This window comes from Dipodomys merriami, unplaced genomic scaffold, assembly GCF_024711535.1.
Source record: "Dipodomys merriami isolate MVZ:Mamm:240054 unplaced genomic scaffold, mDipMer1.0.p SCAF_963, whole genome shotgun sequence".
NCBI lineage: Eukaryota > Metazoa > Chordata > Mammalia > Rodentia > Heteromyidae > Dipodomys > Dipodomys merriami.
In genome coordinates, this window is record NW_027206583.1 from 289829 (window position 1) to 309492 (window position 19664).

A 19664-nucleotide genomic window follows, 5' to 3' on the forward strand; every position below is an offset into this window, starting at 1 on the left:
ACTCCACAAGTGTTTGGTTTTACATTATTATTAAATATTCCTTGATAATATGTATGTTCCTCTAATCTGGTGCCCTATAGGCCTATTGAACTGTATAATCTTTCCTATACAAATATAAAAATTTTACACTAACAGCTTTAATATTGGACAGAGAAATATATTCCAGTTTATTCTCCTTTGTCAATGAGTCAAAGCGTGCTGGTCAGGTGTTTTAAGAAATTGTCAGAAACTTATAAATAAAATTGTGAAGCTGTGCACTGAAGGCTCATGCTTATAATCCTAGCTGCATAGGAGGCTGAGATCTGAGGATTGTGATTCAAAGCCAGCTGGAATGGGAATGTCTGTGAGACTTTTATCTCCAATTAACCACCAGAAATCCAGAACTGACAAAGTTGCTCAATGGGTAGAGCACTCACTTTGCGCTGAAGAGCTGAAGGACAGTACCCAGGCCCACATTTCAAGCCCCAAGAAGACCAAAAAAGGGACGAGGAAGAAGGAGAAAATATGTATCCTCCAATCCATAAAAATTACATGTCTCCATGTATTCATATTTTTGCCTTTATATTCAGCATGGTATAATTTTCAATGATGGTGGGTGAAATACATTTTGACGATGTGTGGAGATAGCACAAAATCATTCACAGAAAACCATTGAAAAATAAGGGGCAATAGGAATGGAAAAAGAGAGAAACAGCTTAATCAGGCCCTTGATCAATATATGCGTGTGCAAAATATTTCAATAAGATTTCTTCATGCAATTAATATACACCAATTAATAAATATCTTCCAAAGGCATTGGTATTCAAGTATGACATAAAGGCTAAATACAGATTGCGTGGTGAATGAAACAAAGACAGATGAGAAAATACATACTTATAGTAATTGTGTAAACAAACTAAGAAATTTGGTCAAAATACTGAGGGCTCATGGCTCATTATAGTAGAAGGCCATTGGTATCTAAGATAATACTAAAATGTTAGCCTTGAACCTGTCTTTAAGACTGCTTAATGCTAAAGTAAAGTCAATAAAGGACATGTTTTGCAAATAAAGTGAAATGATAATTTAGAGACAAATGAAAATAAATAATAAATATATATATGTCTATATACATGTATGTACACATCTGTATATTCATATATATGTATATATATAGGTATTTGTATGTATATACCTAAGAAGTATAAATATATCCATATGTACACATAGTGTTTATACATATACATTTATTTAAAGAGACTTGAATCAGAAATATATTAAGAGCATATTAATGCCAATGAAAAACTTTAACCATCCTGAATAAGTTATCAAGAAGTCCAAACACATATCTCTGTAATATACCAACAACCAAAGAACATATGGAAATATCATAACATACCTAGACATTGCATACATATAGAGATTAGTGGAAATAGAAACAATAATATGATAGCACTGCACAATCACTATGTAGAAATTGGAATCCTTATACATTGGTGTTTAGAATGTAAAATGATATAGTCACTTTGTTAAACATACTGGAAAACTTTAAGATATTACACATATACTTGCTCTTATTTTCCAGCATTTTGAATCATAATTTGATATCCAAAATAGATTTCAACACATGCCCAATGAGACACATGTACAAGAATATACATAGAAAAACCTTTTACAATAATGTATAATAAAATATTGAACTGACCATTGATGACATTATACAATTATACACATGCATACAAAACCATATGCTCTATCCGTGAGAAAAATTTACTTGAACTTACTTGGGAAACACTAATATTATATGGGAGAAATGGATGAAATATACTGCATTTTCTAATTAAATGAGCTATTTTTAAATTGGCACATCTGTAGTGGTAGACTATGAAGTAATGGTTGGTCAATGGAGGGTAGGTAGAAATGATGACAGGAAGTGACTACTAATAAATATTGGAGTATTTGAGAGGGTAATGACGATTAAAGGTTCTAGAACTGAAGGTGATGTTCATAGTCCAACTCTAACTTTCTAAGAATCATTGTACTTTATCGAAGTATTACAGAATGCATGTGCATTAACCTTACGAAAAATTTTAGAATAGTAGTGGGTGAATCTGAGTGGTAATTTAGGATTTAAAATCACAGAATTCTGTAATAAGTTTAGTATGTTGATGAATGAGACTATCAATAAAATATGATCTGTGTCATATCCTCTAAGTGACTATATATGATATTGCGAGTCAGTGAATATTCTACAAAATTATGTAAATTGAGGGATGAGATAGGATTGAGAAGGATGAGGGAAAATGATCATCAAGATGCACTGTACTGGGCTGGGAATGTGGCTTAGTGGTAGAATTACTGGTAGTGTGAAGCCTGGTTTGATTCCTCAGTACTACACAAACAAAAAAGCTGCTATTGACACTGTGACACAAGTTGTAGAGTGCTAGTATGAGGAAAAGAAGCTCAAGGACATTGCCAATTGTCAAGACCCTAAGTTCAAGACCCAGGACTGTCCAAAAAAAAGAAGGAAGCATTGTATTAAGACAGGCACTAGTGGCTCATGCCTGTAATCCTAGATACTCAGGAGGCTGAGGATTGAGGTTTGAAGCCAGCCAGGAAAGTCTGTGAGATTCTTATCTCCAATCAAAACTCAGAACAATCTGAAAGTGCTGCTGTTTGTACAGTCATAGAGTTCTAGTGTTCATCCATAAGAGATCAGGGGCAGCACCCAGGCCTACAGTTCAAACCTCAGGAGAGAAAAAAGGAAAACAAAATAACTCACTAAACACTATTTATAAACTGCATGGTCAAAGAGCAACCCCCAATCAAGTACTTAAAGTTAATTAAAAATATGATTAGAATAAAATACAAGTCATTTTAGGGACCAAATACAGATAGAATTCACAAGTTGTTTACAGGGGCAAAGTAAATTTTATATCACGCACTTTGAGTTGAAATTTGTTTTTCAGTCTTATTAAAGCATACTTAAAAATGACAATACTGCCAATTATAGGTCAATTTCATTGAGGAACAGATTGAATTCTGTTGTCTTTTCATAGCAAATCACAGTAGTGAATTTTTTGGCTCTTGCTGACATATATCTGATATATTAAAGTAGATTTGCAATTCTATAATATTAATTTAATCTATCATTTCATTAGGGTAATGTTGGTCAGATTTTTTTTCCAGTAAATCTTATGCCTTATAATTAATGAGAGCATGCTATGTCAGTCTCCTATTAATATGACAAAATTGTTTATAAAATCAACTTAAAAGGAGGAAAGATTAATCTTGGCTTCTGATTTTACACATTTCAGTTTATGTTTTTTATCCTCATTGATTTGGGTTGGAGGTGGAACAGTATCCCATGTCAGGAACATGAGATGGAGTATGTGTATTCATGGAAGCCAGGAAGTAAAGAAGAGGATGAATAGGAGTGGGAGAGGGAGAAAAAGGAGGAGGGGAAGAGAGAGGTGGAGAAGTAAAAGGAGAAGGAGATAGGGAAGAAACAGAAGGAAAAGGAGGAAAGGACTTTGATCTTATTGTCCTCTTTGATCACAAGTTCTCAGTGATCAAATCTCTACAATTGTGCCCACTTGAAAAAGTTCACCACCTCTTTATGGTAACATAGTGAAAACTAATTATTAATCCCAATCCTTTATGATTTCAGATTTAATTTCTAGAATGGGGGGTAGATATTTCTGTACAATTGTGAAAACTTCTGTTTCTAAATATTTAATTGAATTAATCAGAGGAGCTATTTGGCATGGAGTTGGTTTGGTTATACAATTGTCAGAGAGATGAATGAAATATTTAGAATGTAAATACATTTTATTTAACAGATAAGGAAGCTTAAAGATATTTCATTTTTGATTTTCAAAAATGACTATTTCATTCAACTCATAATGTGTTGAATTTTTCATAACTTTATGGCATTTTTATTCAAGTTTTTCTCATCTTTACTGAGGTTCATTTTTTCAAGTTGAAAGAAAAATGAATACTATAACTTATAAGGAGAAAAGTTATAATATGGATTTTCTGCAATTCAACAATAAGATATATTCAAATCTATAGGAATAATTGCATAAGTCATATATCTTGCTTTAGTTATCTCATATTGAGATTGATTCAATTTCTTAAAATCAGTGTTGACATAAAATACATAAAATTCAGTGTTTTTCTGAAATGACTTGGTACTTGATCCTCAGAAATACATGACCAGTAACTAAGATTTATTCATACTCAAAAAATGTATGAATCTACATTTTTTTGGGTCCAATCGTGGGGCCTGAACTCTGGGCCTGGGTGCTGTCCCTCAGCTCTTCAGCTCAAGGCTAGCGCTCTACCACTTGAGCCACACCACCACTTCCGGCTTTTTTCTTTTTGCTTATGTGGTGCTGAGGAATCGAACCCGTGGCCTCAGGCATGCAAGGCAATCGCTCTACCATTGAGCCAACTTCCCAGCCCCTGAATCTACATTTTTATGTCAAAAAAGTTTAGGGTAAAAACAATAGAAAATCTTGTAGCCACAGTAGAAAAAATTTAAAGTTAATAACAAATTCTTTCATTCAGCCTGACAGAGCCTATTGATTTTAGCTTACATGAGACATTTGATTAATGATCCTTTTGTAGCTTTTGAATAATAGAGTATTTCAATTTGTCCAAAGATTCTGTCATTTAAACCTTTGAGTGTATATTTTTTTAATAAAAATGACAGTATTTTTCCACAGTGCAGGTTCAGATTTAGTAACTAAATAAATATCTAAATGTTAATTTGTTAAATTGACATCTGGATTTCAAATAATAAGAAATTTATTTTATTCTCAGATATATTATGTGCTGAACACGAATATCTCAATCTTCTAATCCTCGGTACACTGGAAACTGGGGTTCAAAGCCAGCCTTGGCAAGAAATTTTATGAGACACATCTCAATCACACACACACACAAAACACACATAAACACACACACACACACACACACACACACACACACACACACACACACACACACAGAGAAAGCCAGAAGTGGAGTTGTGGATCAAATGTTAGGGCACTATCCTTGAGTGAATAAAAGGAAGGGATAGGCCTTGAGCTCAAATTACATGAACAACACACATACACACACACTCACACACACACATACACAGATACACATACAATATTATGTCTAAATTCTTTTTTTAAGTAAATTGTTATTTTTTATTGTGAAAATACTGTACAGAGGGGTTACAATTACATGGGCAAGATAATGAGTACATTTGTTATCAAGCATTGTAGCCTCCTCATTTGTTTCGCCTTCCCATCCCTTCCCATCCTCCCCACATCCCCACCCAATACTCCCCGTTCCCCCATCCTGCACCAAAGTTGTAAAGTTCATTTTTGACAAAATGACTAGTACATCTCATTGTTGCAGTGGGTCCACCTATATCCCTAGTTAAACGATTAATTCTTATTTTAGTTTGAAGAAATAAACAACATCATGAAAAGTAATATTTGTTACATATACTGCAAATTTTGTGAAGTGGTTTTTAGTACAATATGTTTTAAGGTATAGCATAGGTTATTAAAATTAATGTCAATCTACTTAATAGTTATAATTCCTCATAACACCTTGGAGTGCAACATTTGGTATGTTTCCTATAGTTTTAAGAATTATTCTGAAGAGAAGAAAGAAAGGAAGGGAGAATGGGAGAAAAAAATAAAGAAAAAAAGAAACCAAGAAAGAAACAAAGAAAAAGAAAGAAAGAAGAGAGAAAGAAAGGAAGAGGTGGGGATGGAGGGAAGGAGGGCAGGAGAAAAGAAGAAAAGAAAGGAAGGAAGAAGCACACAAATTCCCAGCGCCTCTGGGACACAGCAAAGGCAGTACTCAGAGGCAAGTTTATAGCTCTGAATTCCAACATCAACAAATTGGAGAGATCTGAAACCAACAATTTAATGACACATCTAAACCTCCTTGAAAAAGAGCTGCAAGATAAACCCCAATCCAGTAGACGGAAAGACATAATTAAAATTAAATCAGAATTAAATGAATTAGAATCCAAAAAAAACTATAGAAAGAATCAACAAAACGAAGAGTTGGTTCTTCAAAATAATTAACAAAATTGACAAACCCTTAGCAAATCTTATCAGAAAAAGAAGAGAACACACCCAAATAAATAAACTCAGAGATGAGAATGGAAACATCACCACAGAAACAACCAAGATTCAGAACATTATAAGGGAATACTTCTCAAAACTTTATGAAAATAAGTTTGAGAACTTGGCAGAAATGGACCATTTCCTAGCAAATATTGACAACCCAAAACTAAACCAAGATGAATTTAACCATCTTAAAAGGCCCATATCAAGCATTGAAATAGAAACAACAATAAGAGACCTCCCATCTATGAACAGTCCAGGACCAGATGGTTTTACAGCGGAATTCTACAAGACCTTCAAAGCAGACCTCACAAAAATACTCCTCAAACTCTACAATGAAATTGAAAGAGAAAGTTCACTACTGAACTCATACTATGAAGCCATCATAACCCTCATCCCAAAACCAGGCAGGGACTCATCAAAGAACGAGAACTATAGACCCATTTCTTTGATGAACAATTGATGCAAAACTTCTCAACAAAATTTTGGCCAATGACTTCAACAATTCATCCAAAAAATCATACACCACGATCAAACAGGATTCATTTCAGGGATGGAAAGTTGGTTCGATATACACAAATGAACTAATATTATTCATCACATCAATAGGAGCAAGGATAAGAACCACATGGTTATCCCAATAGATGCAGAAAAAGCATTCAACAAGATCCAACACCCCTTTATGATGAAGGTTCTGGAAAAATTAGGAATCCATGGAACATTCCTCAATACAATAAAGGCTGTATATGACAAGCCTACAGCCAGCATTATACTTAATGGTGAAAAACTAAAGCCATTTCTTCTTAACTCAGGAAAAATCTAGTATTAGAATGCATAGCTACAGCAACAAGACAAGATGAAAACATAAAGGGGATCCAAATAGGGAAAGAAATAAATCTCTCTCTCTTTGCAGATGGCATGATCTAGTATGTAAGAAATCCCATAGACTCTACTCCCAAATTACTCAAGCTGATTCAAAACTTTGGCAAAGTAGCAGGGTATAAAATTAACCCCCCAAAAATCTCTGTATGCCAAGAATGAGAAAAGTGTGGCTGAAATGAGGAAAGCAACTCCATTTGTAATAGATCCACAAAAAATAAAATACCTCGAAATAAACTTAACAAGAGAAGTGAAGGACCTCTATGATGAAAACTTTAAAAACTTGAAAAAGGAAATCAAAACAGAACTTAGAAAATGGCAAAACCTCCTATGCTCCTGGATTGGAAAGACTAACATTGTGAAAAAGGCAATACTTCCCAAGGATATCTACAAATTCCATGCAATACCTATCAAAATTCGAACATCATTCTTCAAGGAAATAGAAGAGGCAATCCAAAAATTCACATGGAACAATGAAAGACCCCGAATAGCAAAAATGCTCCTCAACGGAAAGAGCACAGCTGGAGGAATATCAATACCAAATTTCAAACTCTACTATAAAGCCATAGTAATCAAAACCACTTGGTACTGGCACAAGAAGGGACCTCAGGACCAATGGAATAGAATTGAAAACCAAGAAATGAACCTACAGACCTTTAGCAATTTAATTTTCGATAAAAATAGAATGGAAGAAAGACAGCCTCTTGAGTAAATGGTGCTGGCAAAAATGGTTAACTACTTGTAGAAAAATAAAGCTAGATCCTTATATATCACCCTGCACCAGAATCAACTCCAAATGGATCAAAGACCTCGGAGTCAAAGCAGACACTCTGAAAACATTACAGGTTGGTATAGGAGAAACACTAGGTCTCCTTGGTGCAGGCTGAAATTTTCTTGTAGAGACCCGGAAACACAACAAATCAAAGAAATGTTGGACAAATGAGATTGCCTGAAGTTGCAGAGCTTCCGCATGGCAAAGGACATAGCTAGCTAGATCAATAGAAAGCCCACAGATTGGAAGAAGTTCTTCACTAGCCATACAATGGAGAAGGGTCTCATATCTAAAATATACGTGGAACTCAAAAAATTAAATCCCCAACAACAAATCCTCAAAGAAACAACTGCCCAATAAATAAGTGGGCTAAAGACATAAAGATAAACTTCTCTGAAGAAGAAAGAAGGATGGCCAATACACACATGAAGAAATGCTCAACCTCCCTAGCCAGAAAAGAAATGCAAATCAAAACAACATTGTGATACCACTTCACCCCAGTTAGAATGGCAAAAATCAAGAACTCTAATAACAACAGATGCTGGAGGGGATGTGGACAGAAGGGGAACCTTACTTCATTGTTGGTGGGAGTGTAAACTTCTTAAACCACTTTGGAAAGTAGTATGGAGTTTCCTCAAAAGACTTCACATAGAGCTCCCCTATGACCCAGGAATCCCACTTTTGGGCATTTACCCAAATGTTTACAAACAAGACCACACTAAAGCTACCAGCACAACAATGTTTATTGCAGCATTATTTACTATAGCTAAGATATGGAAACAATCAACCCAGATGCCCCTCAGTAGATTAATGGATCAAGAAAATGTGGTATATATAAACAATGGAATTGTATCCCTCCATCAGAAAGAATGACATTGACCCATTTGTTAGGAAATGGAAACACTTGGAAAAAAATATATTAAGTGAAGTAAGTCAATCCCAAAGAAACATAGGTCCCATGGTTTCCCTTATTTCTTTGTTGCTTTGTATGTCCCTCCCCCACAGTGTAACCCCTGCTTTCACTGTATTTTATGTCGATATAATTTGTGGAGTGGGAGGGGAAAAACAAGTCGTTTAAATAAGGATACAGTTGGACCCGTTGCAACAATGAGAAGTACAAGTTACTTTGGTGTGGTGGGGGAAGCTTGGGTGGGGGGCGGCGGGAGGCTGGGAAGGGATGGGAAGGGGAAACAAAGGAGGAGGCAACAATGCTTGATAAGAAATGTACTCATTATTTGCCCATTTAATTGTAACCCCTCTGTACAGTATTTTCATAATAAAATATTTTTAAAAAAGGAAAAAGAAAGGAGAGAAGGAAGGAAGGAAGGAAAGAAGGAAGGAAGGAAGGAAAAAATAAAGGAAGGAAGGAAAGAAAAATGGAATGAATGAAGGAAGGGACAAAAACAATTTAATTTATAAAATCTGCTATTTAGCCCAACATAAATTTCATGTAATTTAACCCTTTAGTAAATGCAAGTTTGCAATTGTCACTTCTCTGCCTGTTCTCTATCCATGAATGAAAACAACAAATATAGTATCACAAATAACCACGTGAATATGTTTTCATCTGTAGTAAATATGCCCAGAAATCGTTTTCTCATTTTCTACACATTATCAAATAACTGTTTACAAAAAATTTACATTTAGTTATAAGTATTCTAAAAATTGATGTAACCAAAGGATATCAATGTATTATATAATGTGAACACTAGTATTTATAATGCTAATAATAGTACAGTCTTCATGTTATACTAATTATAGCAATTATATTATGTATTTTATCAGAGAAATTAGCATCCTCTAATTTTGGTGTCTTTGGGAGCCCTAATAACAGACATTATTAAAATCAAAGGAGATCTGTATTTCTGAAAGCAATTCAATCAATGGAAATTGTTCAAATACATCAGAAGGGCTAAGAAAGGTTGCACCATGTTTAAATGATTACCTCTGATGTAATTCAAGAGCCACTAAACAATCATGCTTTACTTTGGCCTCACTAAAATTATTCCCATTGTAAGAAGAATCATTCACATAATTGACATGATATAGGTTTGTCCTTAAAATATTATATTCTATGAAATAATATCCAAATGATAAACTACACTAATAGTTAAAACAAAAGTTGCAAAATATATTGGACGATGTAATTCCTTCCAGATACTCATTTTGTAATTGTGTTCCCCTGTCTGGTTACATTATAATCACCCTTTCAGAGATGACCCTGAAATAATGATCCTGATAAACGAAGCCCAATAAAACTACTCTGCCATGTGAACATCCAGCAAATAAAGTATAATGAACCAGAAATTAGACCACCATAAGACAAGGAATTCATTTGAATAACCATTTTTATAATCAATGTTCAAGCTTCTAGAGTATGGGTAATATACTCCTGATGTTTTTAAGCCACTTATTTGAAGTATTCTCCTATAACATCCCAATAGTTGACAAAAAGCAAAGTAGTTTTGATTTAAATTTCAAATTTTCAGAAAAAAATTCATAATGTTTTATTATTTGAATTTTATTCTCCAAACCTCATGGTTAAAAATATGTTTAAATGAGAAATAATTGAGGGGCAACTCTCTATTCAACTATCATATTTTTTTGAATATTTTAGTATCTTTAAGTAGTTGTACAAAGGAGTTGCCATTGAAACAGTTTATGGATGCAGTGCATCTTGATGAATGTCACCTCTTTCAATATTCTCATCCACTCCTCCCAATTAACCCCAGTCTTAGGTATCTAAATATTATGTTATGTATGGAATTACTTGCCATTTAACAAAGCAGTTTATGTGTACAATGCACCTGGAATTGTGTTACCCCTTCAACATCTTCATTTTCATTTCACACTACCCCTTGCTTTGATATTTAAATTCTGGGAAGTATGCAATGGTATCTTGCCTGTATTCTATCCTTTTCCCCTTCAATTTCCTACCCCTCTCACATTGCCCCTGACTGTCCTCTCTTGCAGTACACATTTAATGGTATTTGTTTTGTTGGGCTTTGACTTAATCTTTTAAGAGAATAATAGTATTTCCATTAACTCTGGACTCTGACACTTCAGATAATTCATTTGTACCTGCTTTCATACAATCCAGTATGTATAACCCCAACGGTATAACCCCCGCTTTCACTGCATTTGATGTTGGTATAATTTGTGGAGGGGAAGGGCAAAAACAAATCGTTTAACTAGGGATACAGGTGAACTCATTGTAACAATGACATGTACAAGTTGTTATGTCGAAAAGGAACTTTACATCTTTGGTGTGGAGATCAGGTGGGGAGAAGGGGGGAAGTACGGGAAAGGATGAGAATGGGAAAAAAGGAGGCAATAATGCTTGATAAGAAATGAACTCGTTATCTTGCCAATGTAATTGTAACTCTTCTGTACAGTATTTTCACAATAAAAATTTAATTAATTAATTAAAAAATAATTTTACCTTTATAAGCCCCTTGTATCTACCACAAATGAGGAAAATCATGCAACGTAAGTTTCTCTGGGTGCAATTAATTTCACTTAACATTATTATTTCTAAGTGTTTCTTTTTCCTTAAGAATAGTGCAATACAATTCTTTCTGATGGATTAATGAAATTTGATTATTTATGTATATATATGTATATATACGTGTATACATACATACATATATACATACTTGTAAATAAGGATCAAGAAATTTATATATATATGACTTGTATATATATATGTATATATGTACATATATGCATATATATCTGTGTGTATGGGTATGTGTAAGTTGCCTGATTTCGCTCATTTGTTGTATTAGAATGTGCCTATAATTTTACAAGTAAACAAACTTGGATGGTAAAAGAGAAAACCTTAGATTTGGATGAGATAAATTATATGGGAGTCTAAAAATTTATACGGTGAGATCAAATGGAGGATACCCTTGGGAGAGGATCAGAAAGGCTCAATAGCTATATGAATAATATTATATAAAATAATATTTAGCAAAATGATCTCCAAGAAATGATGATAGTTTTATTATTTTGCTTTTTCCTTCTGTCTTCTATTGCTATTTTGATTTTTGTACCTTTGGTCTTATATGTAAGTTTGTAAAGGGCAAGGGGAAAAACAAATGGTGGGACAAAGGGTGAACAAATGTAGCAGTGGTATTCAATAAACACTACATTCAAAATGAACTATACTATCAGCATCCTTCAGTGTGAAGTTACTCCTTTTTTCCTTTTGTAATAATGAAAAACTGGGAAAGGTACTTCGAGATTATGTAAATATCTTATGTCTCATGAAACGTTTACTCACTAATTATAAAAATTAAAATAAAAAAAAATGAACTATACAACTTATGGGAGAGGAAGGTTGAAAGGGAAAATCTGGGAGAACATGAAGGAAGAGGTGACACTGTTCAAAAGAAATGTGCCCAATATCTGATTTATGGAATTGTAACCCTTCTTACATAATCTTTTATATTTTTTAATTGTGAAAATACTGTACAGAAGGATTACAATTACATGGGCAAGGTAATGAGTACATTTCTTACCAAGCATTGTAGCCTCCTCCTTTGTTTCCCTTTCCCATCCCTTCCCATCCTCCCCCCACACATCGAATCAACCTTCACCCCTCCACACCCTCACCCAATTTGTAAAGTTCATTTTTCGACATAACGACTTCTACATCTCATTGTTGCAATGGGTCCACCTGTATCCCTATATAAACAATTTGTTTTTTCCTTCCCCTCCACAAATTATACCAACATTAAATACAGTGAAGGCAGGGGTTATACCTTGGGGTGGAACATACAAAGCAACAAAGAAATAATCTTATAAATATGTTGGAAACAATCGCAGAAAGAAAAAACAACATTTGAATACATATATTAGGGTTCAAAAATTAAAAATGAACTTCATAAGCAGACCAGAGTAGGTATGCAAACATTAGATAAAATAGGCTTTAAATTTAAAATGGTATGACAGTAAAAAGAGACAAAGAAGGACATTAAATATTGACAAAGAAAACTCTCCATCAAGGGGATATAACAATTCTAAATAAGAATGCCCTGAATCCTAGGGCTTCCACGTTTATCAGACAAATACTACTTAACCTAAAAATATGCATACATCCAAACACATTGTTTACTGCTTGAGCACATCATTCTTAACTCTGGACAGGCCAGCCAGGTAAAAACTTAGCAAAACAAAACAAAACAAAAAAAAAAAAACTTCAGAGCTAATTAACTGCAATGACAAGCTATACCTAATAGATAGCTACAGAATATTTCACCTTCCAGCATCACAGAATATATCTCTCTCAGCAGCCCATGGAATGTTCTCCAATATATATATCTTAAATCACAAGGAAAATCTGTGAAAATTCCAAAATAAAAATGAAATTACTCCATGTATCCTGTCATACAAAAATGGGACCAAATTAGATCTTGGCATCAAAAGGCATCACAGAAAATTCTGCAACTCACAGAGACTGAATGAATCATTGCTAAATCATCTGTGAGTCACTAAAGAGATATGAAGGGAAGTTCTAACGTTTATGGAATTCAGTGGAAGTGAACACACAAAATACTACCTTCTCTGGGACACAACAGCACAGGCAATACTCAGAGGAAAATTTATAGCTTTGAGTATGTTCAGGAATAAAATAGAATAATCTTGTGTCACAGCACTAGTTCATTGAAAAAAAGAAACAAGCCAAACCAAAAACCGGAAGACAAATAATCCAAATTAGATTAAAGAAGTAAATAAATCAGAGTCTAAAAAAACATAAAAGCAATCATAATTGACTTTTATCTACTAGTAACTCAGAAATTTGCCCAATGAATGTCAATGTAGCTCTTTTCAGAGATAGACTCAACCAGCTCAAACTAGTGAACAAAAAATCTTCTAGAATTCTAAGAAGCAACATTCTGTTTGACTTAAAAAAATTCTCTGTTGTTATTATTAAGCTGATTCATAGAGGGATTACGATTACATGAATCAGGTAATGAGTACATTTCCTTTTATGAAATGTCTTTGGTTCCCTCACTTGTTCCTAGTCCCTCCCTCCTGTCCCCATCCATGTGTTAAATAGTTCACCTTCATCAATGTTCAATTAACTCCACTGCTGCAATTTTTCACCATTTTCCCTAAAGCTATGTCTCCACCCCTCACCTTCCTGAAGACCTTCAATGAATATACCGGCATAAGGTAAAGACAGAATCATCACAAACTATAAAGAACAATAAAAACAAAACAAAAAAGGAGACTTCTGTTTCCATGTCTTATAGTTTGTTTGAGTATATATATCATGTTATATAAATATAATTTTTTTTATCATAAAGTCAACTAAGGCACTAAAGTATGATTAGTTATAAAGTTGCTTTCTATTTAATAATGCTTTTTATTTTAACATTAAAATTGTAAGTAACACAATTCAAGTCCTAGTGAAATTTTCAGATTTAAAGTTAAATTTTCAAAATGTCTAATAGTTCCATTTTGGCAACCAAAATGAAAAACAGGGATGTTTTATCCTCAATAATATCATTATTTCAAAAGTAAAATAAATGTAATATTAATTCAGTGGAAATAAGAAATCAAATACATATGCAATGAATCAATTCCATATATTAATAGATCTATTGAAAAAATTAATGAAACTAGTAAAGTTGGTTTTTCAACATAACATCTTGTACATTTCATTGTTGTGATGGGTCTGCCTGTATCACTATTTAAACAATTAATTTTTTCCCTTCCCCTCCACAAATTATACCAATGGGGAGATGGGAAGGAATGGGAAAGGGAAACAAAGGAAGAAGCAACAATGCTTGATAAGAAATGTATTTATTACCTTGCCAATGTAATTGTAACCCCTCTGTAGGGTATTTTCACAATTAAAAATAATAAATAAATAAATAATAAAACCCAGGACTGGCAAAATAAATTATTTTGAGAAAAAAATTAATAAAACTTGTTTTAAGTAGATTACTTAAGACATGAAGCAAGTGATAATTTTCTTTTCCAAGTGAAGTTGATACACAAATCAAAACCCAAAGATTTCAGAGTTCTGTGTGCTTAATACGTGTCAATTTACACATATACTTGACTCATCTCAATACTATGTGAAGATAACTGAGAACAGGACTAGAATAAAAAACATCATTGAAAATGTTTATTTTGTGAATGAATACGTCTTTTTTATATATCTTTATTTAATTTGAAAAATCTGGTAATTAATTTAAGTCACATCAACAATAATGAGAAATAAACAGCCTCTAGCTCCTTAAAAGACAATCAATAAGACAAAAAGGAAACAACAAAGAAAAATATTGAAACTCATTTTGCACGTAGTCTTTGTATATTGTGGTGGCTTGTAATTGTAGATTATGTGCCTATCCCATGAATATGGGTTCAAATCACTTGGTTACTGGAAGAAAATTTCAAAATCTAGAGCAGCTAACATAGCTGTGCAATTGTTTGTGGGTTTCTCTACAGTAGCAGCTGGGCATAAACTGTACAAGGGAAATAATTTTAGTGCTTTGCAGGCAAGAATGTGATGAAAAGCATACTTTTATCTTCTTAGATGAAATAAGAAGACCACACCTTAAAAGCTTACTAAATGACCAGCCTTTTAAAGAACAGTGCCATTTTTAAGGCACTCTAGATAATTCAAGTCCTTCATTCCGACCACAAACATTGCTGCCATTCACAAATCATTGCCCAGGTGAATTTCCAGTTCTTTTTGATATTTCAAATGGTTTAGGAGTAACATAAACAATAATTCAAGTTGTTGAGAAAATATAATTTAGAATAAGTGAACAAATCAGATTCAACTCCATAGCATAACCTTTAGGAAAAATGAACTTAGGAATATGGGGTGTCCTTTGTAATGTAATATTAGACATTAGGGAAAAATGCCAGAAACAGACTCTGCAAGGAAAAAGAAGTCTTTGATAAGATATACAAAAGATTACCCAGGTAAAAGTAATTTTACCTACATGTTCTATTATATAACATATTTCTGTCTGCTAATCAGAGAGACTCAAAAATATTTTTAATTATGATATGAAAAATGCATTGTCATAAATGAATTAAATCAGGGAGTTGATGACACAGGAACTAGGTGATTCTGTTAAATATTCTCAGTATTTTAAATGATCTGGTATTTTTGTATGTGTGGAATTATGAATGCATTTTACGTCTGGGCAGGAAAGTTTGATTATTAGATGATTGTCTGGTACCCAATGTCAGGAACCTAACCTGAGTCAGAGTGGTAAATGTGTGTGTGTGTGTGTGTGTGTGTGTGTGTGTGTGTGTGTGTGTGTGTGTGTGTGTGTGTGTGTGTGTGCCTGGAATCATGTATTTCGAAGGAAGAATCTTATTTTCCTCAAGGTATATACTCAGTTGTGTTAGTTATACTACATTAATGGTAGCAGATAAAAGTAATTAACATTGCTTGGAAGGTGGCTCAGTGCTAGAGGGCTTGCTTTGCATGTATGAGGCCCTGGGTTTGATTCCTCAGCATCACATAAGCAAAAAGAAAAAAGCCAGAGGTGGCACTGTGGCTTAAGTGGTAGAGTGCTAGCTTTGAGCTGAAGACCTGAGAGTCAGCGCCCAGACCCAGAGTTCAGGCCCCATGACCGGAGCCCCCCGCCCCAAAAAAATTAATTAACATTTTGGTCATATGTTTATGTTTCTATGATTGCATGAATAAACTAAAAAGTTATGTTTGGGGTATGAGTTTTATGGAAGGTCAGCTGAAAGTCTAAACATTTGGAATCTTGAGAAAGCTATCAATGGCAATCATTTCAGTGTAGGTCAGTTTTAGGCAACACTTGCAAGGATATTTAATTCTATATGAAAATGCAACATTTATTGATTTTCCAAAGCTACACTATTCTCTAAATTTGTAGAAAAATAAGCTAAATTATGGAAACATAAAAATAATGTGATTATTTACTGCAGTTTTACACTTTAGTTTTGTCAAATCAAAATACCCTTTATTTCTATTGTATAGGAAGTAAAACCCTAAATATTACAGTTTGTGCCATATTTCACATTGGGAAGCTTTGTCTATATTAATAAGATTATTTCTTTTGTTTCTGTTTTCCTATTCATAATTCTATTTCTCATAGTATTTTTCTAAGGACTTTTTCTTTCTCACAATTTGGGGCTTGAATATAACACATGCTCTGTTTGCTAACAGTAGTCAGTCTATCATTTTAACCATGCCCCAGCCCAGAAATTTTTGTAGTTAATTGGAGGCACAACCTCATGAACTGTCCCCCAAGTCTCACCCTTTCTAATCACTACCATTATAGATGAGTCATGGGCCCCAAGAGTCAATGACTTTTCATGTTTTATAGATTACACATGTTTGCTAGTAATTGTAATAATAAACTACCACAGATTGAGTAACATTAATACTGTAAACACACTTCCTCTGAGGTCGTGGAACTAAAACTCCAAGATCAGTGTTTTCTTCTTCTGAGTCCTCTTTCCCTGAATTTTCAAGGCCTTCTGCTTCTCGTTGAGGAGCTTCAACTTAAATGCTACCTTTGAGATTCTGTTTCCAAATGCAGTCACTTTTTAAGGCATTGGGTTTTTGATCGTTAGCGTGATTTCAGTGGGACAGTATTCAACAGATAATATATTACTTAATGGATAGGAAAAAAATCTCTAATAGGAAATTATTTGATTTGGGCATGAAAGTTATGGTATATTTTTGTAAAAATAGCAAAAGGGGTAAAGATTTCATTAGAGTTTGTAAAATGAGTATGAAGTCTTGACCTTACACATGCCTAATTCTTACCTTGTCATACTCTTAAGTGCCTAGTGTTACTGGATGATTAAACCCAAAACCCTATACTTGTGAAACAGCATGTCTACTACTGCCATGCCTGCAGATTGTAATTGGATTGCATATTTAGAAGTAGTATCACTATTCCTGGGCCTGCTTGGACTGTGGTCCTCCTAACACAAGCAAAACACTTTGCACCCAACAAATGCTTAGAGTTTTTGGAACTTCTTTTTTTGTCTGGGCTTGCCTGGAACTGGAATTTTCTAATCTCTGTTTTCCAAGCAGATAATATTACTGGTTTGAGCCACTTTATTCAGTAAAAGTATACAATTTCAAAAGATCTTGATATTGCCTATATTTGTGCTTAACATATATTGCTAACCTTAATTTTCTCCCTCTTTTGTTTAGTAGTCTGAGTTGAAAACATTGACTTTCTTGATATACATGGCTTTGTTTTGGGTGGAATCCCCTCACAATCAAAAAAATCTCCCAAAAGTTTATGTCAAAAATCATGGAAAAGAAGGCTTCAGGTTGGAAAAAAACACTGATCCTTAAGTTATAATTGCAGTATATTTATAGTGTTAGTCAATGCGTTCTGAAGTATGAGATGAGAACGAAGGCAGAAATGTGAAAGGTGTCAAATCTCTGTAGAATTTCTGTAGTTTTCACTTCATGTTATCTTTCTTCCTTAAGGCTTGGTTTATTAAAGCCCTCTGGTGACTGGGACGGTGTCTCAATGGTAGAGTGCTTGCCATGCATACCTGAGGCCCTGGGTTTGATTCCTCAGCACCACATAAGTAAAAAGAAAAAAGCTGGAAATGGTGGTGTGGCTCAAGAAGTAGAGCACTAGCATTGAGCTGAAGAGTTGAGGGACAGCACCCAGGCCCAGAGTTCAGGCCCCACGACTGGACCCAAAAAATAATATAAAATGAATAAAAATGATATAAAACCATTTGGGTAGATATTGGTTGGACTGATTGGTAACCTTACCCAGGAAATGAAGCAGATTTTAGAAGGCTAATGGTTTGGTAAATAAAGAATGATGAAAATGAGCAGAGATATTGTCACAGAATGAGCTGACAAGGTTCAGTTGCTGAACAGCAAAACAAAGCAGTTTCAAGTCAGATAATCCAGACAGAAACATATATAGATAGATAAATGTACTTATACATATACACATACGTGAAAAAGTAAAACTCCAGTAGGATATAGAAAAATTTGGTGTGACAAGTATTAAACTATATCAAACTGGTTGCAGGAAAGATAGAGTAAAATATCAATAGTTTAGCATAGATTTTGCATAGATTTGTAAAGGATGAAAATTCTTCCTTCATTTTATACTTCACAAATATCCTTAGTATGTTTTAAGCTTTTTTTTATATTGTAGTTGGAGCATCTATACAATGCTGAGAATTGAAATTACATAAAGTATGCAACATGTCTATGCCAGCCTGAATAGGAACATTCATTAGATTCTTATTTCCAATTAACCATAAGGAGAAATGGAGTTCCAGATAAGATTTTATGTAGAGCACTGGCCTTGAACACAAAAGCACCATCCAGGCCCTGCGTTTAAGCCATAAGATCTGCAGAAACAAAATACAACATGGAGTTATATATTTTATAATGAAGCACATTTTATATACTCTACATTGTTAGAAAGACTAGACTTCTGTGTTAGCTTTATAACCTACCATAATAAGTGATAATGTCCATTTATTAAGCAGAAAGGCTTACTCAGATTTACAAGTTGGAAGGCTTCTGTGTATGTTCAGTTGGTTTTATTGCTTTGGGGGGCCGTGACGAGACAATGTCAAGGTGGGTAATATGTCAAAGAGAAAAGTTTTTGACCTACAATGGTTAAAAGATAAAAGAAGAAAGTAGATGAGAGTCCATGTTCTCATAGGTTTAACTCTGAAGAACATAATCTCCAGAAAAATTATTCAGGTATTCTCCACAGCATGGGAGGAAGTAGAAAGTCATTTTTCTTTAACACATATGTCTTTCATCTTCACCAATGATAATGACTTGCCCAGGGGTTGAAGCAACTAGATATTGCTATAAATTCGAATCAGATCTCAGCAGACTAAATATTTTATGGAATTCCTATTGAAATGTTTTATTGAAG